General features: G+C 46.1%; 1 pseudogene; it reads right to left on the bottom strand.

The window, feature by feature from the left end:
- Window positions 1–399: 399 nt before the first annotated feature.
- Window positions 400–1,565, bottom strand: LOC117693584 (biorientation of chromosomes in cell division protein 1-like; annotated as a pseudogene).
- Between the last annotated feature and the right edge of the window lie 1,640 nt (window positions 1,566–3,205).

Here is a 3,205-nt window from a genome sequence, read left to right as displayed (position 1 = left end):
GCCTGTATAAAGGAGATGTAAGAAGAAAGCTTTGCTTCTTTTCCTCACTCTGGTTGGCAAGTCTACTCCTTTATTATCATTAGAACCTATTTCATTATGATTCTGACACATACTTAAGACCAGTTCATAGATTCATCTCACAGATGAAACAACTCCTGTGTTTTTGAGCTTTCTGTTGGGCCATTGTTGGACAAATGGGACCTCAGCTTTTTTTTTTTTTTGAAAGATCATCAAACGACTTTATCGTAAAACAACCATTAGTTATTAGAAGGTTTTGTTCTAAAAACACAAACATGAGAACTGAGCACCTCATCCAGAGTGACTTACCCCTGTGACAGGGAGACACCAGGACAGAAGCTGTGGGGCTTTCTGTGTACCCCAAGTCTCAGCTTCCTTACTTACTTCAGGGCTGCAACACTACCTCTGACAAGGAAAGAAAACCATTAGGAAGGTCACCACAACCTTAAGGCTATGATGCTAACTGCCAGTCTGTAACCTAGCAACAGTATCAAAACCCACTGTCCAACAGCTGGTCCCACTGACTCTTACTGTCCTGACCAGCTAGCCTCCAGCCTGGCTTCTGCATACCACAGAGCACAAGGGCTAACATCCCCATGCAGTGTCTCTGTTCAAGTATAAAGGTTCATTCAGGACAGCCCATGTCACTGTAGTGCTTAAACCTCTGTAGTGTCTACTGGGGTCATACCCTTCGACAGGCTGGTCAAAGGTGACACAATCCACGAGCAAGTACGGGTAACTGTCCCACACCAGCAATCTTGCTCTCCATCCAATGTGGACACCACCACAGTCAAGTCCAAAATCCTGACATCAGTAATGACATAGTCGACTAAAGTTATATTCGGATGAAACAGGAATCCATTTCTTCATTAAATAGAGCTTTCCAAAGGTATTGGGCATATTCTTAGGAAGCATCTTGGGATGGCACTGGAGGATCCTGGCTTTCAGGTTCTGGAGGCTTTTTTCTGGGCAGCCAGGAACTCATGGATTGCTCGCTCTATCTGTGGCCTGAAGATGTGGTTTAGTTTAGGGTCTACCACTTGAGAAATGATCCTGTCCACTCCTGCTTCCAACACGCCTGACTGAACCACACTCTGCCTCAGCCCATTTTGCAACTGGTTCTTGTTCATTGCAGGATTCCATTCCTGTTTGTCCAGATGTGTTGACACAAAATTATCCACCTTCTGCCTCAGGTTCTGGTAAGTTGGCTTAGTGTCCACGTTGGCCAGGCAGTCCCGGCGGAAGCTGTCAAACAGACCACGGCTCTTGAGCTGCTCCACTATGAGAGCTATGAGCTGCGGGTCTCTCGGAGGCAGCGAAGCAGGATTGACGGGGCTGCCCCAGTTGAGGCCCCCCCCCAGCCGATCCCGAGGCCTGGCCCGCCGCACCTGCTCCCGCACCGTCCGCCATGGCCGCACCCCGCGCCCGCGCCGGGCCCCGCGCTCCGCTGCTCCTCCGGGAGCCGCGGGCCGAGCTGCGCAGACACGGAGGGCCCCACGGAGGCGGAGGCGGCAGGGTGGGAAGCAGCAGGTTGGGAGGCAGCGGGGACCACGGCGCTCCCCGCTGGCCGAGCTGCTTGGGACCTCAGCTTATAAGGAATTCTAATAATTCATATATCTGTCTACTTATTCTGTTCCTCTAGAGAACTCCAAGACACACAGCTCGTTCGTAAAGATAAAGCTTCCAGTTCTTATTAATCATACCCAAGTATGAAACCCACACACTTCAGTAATAACTGTAATAAATATCATGGGAGTGACTAATCACTTTCTATTTGAATTTAAGTCCTACTCCACAATATGAAACCCATAACAGGCACCATTATCAGGCCAAGAACCTATGGATAGGTAGGTCATAGTCCCCAGGGGAGAACCTAATACTATTTTGTTGCTAAAGACACATGGTATTAAATTAACTCCTAATCACTTAGTGTTATAACTACAGATCAATGCATCCCCCAGTTCTTAGCTGAGAAGCTTCTATTGCAGTAGGTGATGTAAAACACATTGAACAGAACTAGGCAACTCACAGAAAATAAGAGACTAAAGAATACTCATCTCTAATGGGAAGATACATTCCAGTCCCCTGATTCCAGGGCTCTGAGATCATTGTGGAAGGGTCAGAGGAAAGACTGAAAAAGCAAGAGATTTGAGATGAATATACTATAGTATTTTCTGAACATAGAAGAGCAGCTATATATTAGAACTCACAGTACAGAAGCTGTGCAGTCCCAAGCTAGAATAAGTCTTAAAATGGAGACCAGTGGTTTTATTGTTAAATTGCTATGAACAGACCAAGGCAACTGTCTTAGTCAGGTTTTCTATTCCTGCACAAACATGACCAGAAAACAAGTTGAGAAGGAAAGGGTTTATTCAGCTTATAAATTCACATTGCTGTTCATCAACAAAGGAAGTCAAAACTGGAACTCAAGCAGGTCAGGAAGCAGAAGCTGATGCAGAGGCCATGGAGGGATGTTAACTGGATTGCTCAGCCTGCTTTCTTATAGAACCTAAGATCACCAGCGCAGGGATGGCACCACTCACAATGGGCCCTCCCCTCTTGATCAATAATTGAGAAAATGCCTTACAGCTGAATCTCATGGGGGCATTTCCTCAACTGAAGCTCTTTTCTCTGTAATAACTCTAGCCTATGTCAAGTTGACACACAAAACCAGCCAGTACAGCAACTCTGATAAAGACAACATTTAATTGGTGCTGGCATACAGGTTCAGAGGTTCAGTTCATTATCATCAAAGCAAGAGCATGGCAGCATCCAGGCAGGCATGGTTTAGGAGGAGGTGAGAGTTCTACATCTTCATCTGAAGGCTGCTAGCAGAATACTGGCTTCCAGGCAGCTAGGATGATGATCTGATAGCCCACCCCCACAGTGACACACCTACTCCAACAGGGCCACACCTTCTAACAGTTCCATTACCTGGACAGAGCATATACAAACTATAACATGGGAATTGAACAGATAACCTTTTTTTTTTTGATATTTTGGCCTTTGTTAGCTGCTAGAAGAGAGAGAAACAGTGTTCTCTGAGAATATAGCCCTTGGTAAGTTGATAATTTCTCCCTCTAGCCATCTCTTGTCACCAAAAGGAACTTCCAGTACCTGGAATGGGTTACATCTAATTGAGTTGTTGGCCAAAGGGATCCCATGAGAATCTCCAAATAACATAGGC

This window comes from Arvicanthis niloticus, chromosome 21, assembly GCF_011762505.2.
Source record: "Arvicanthis niloticus isolate mArvNil1 chromosome 21, mArvNil1.pat.X, whole genome shotgun sequence".
In the NCBI taxonomy this organism is placed as follows: domain Eukaryota; kingdom Metazoa; phylum Chordata; class Mammalia; order Rodentia; family Muridae; genus Arvicanthis; species Arvicanthis niloticus.
Note: the sequence above shows the minus strand (reverse complement) of the source record. Positions and strands in the feature narration are given on the sequence as shown.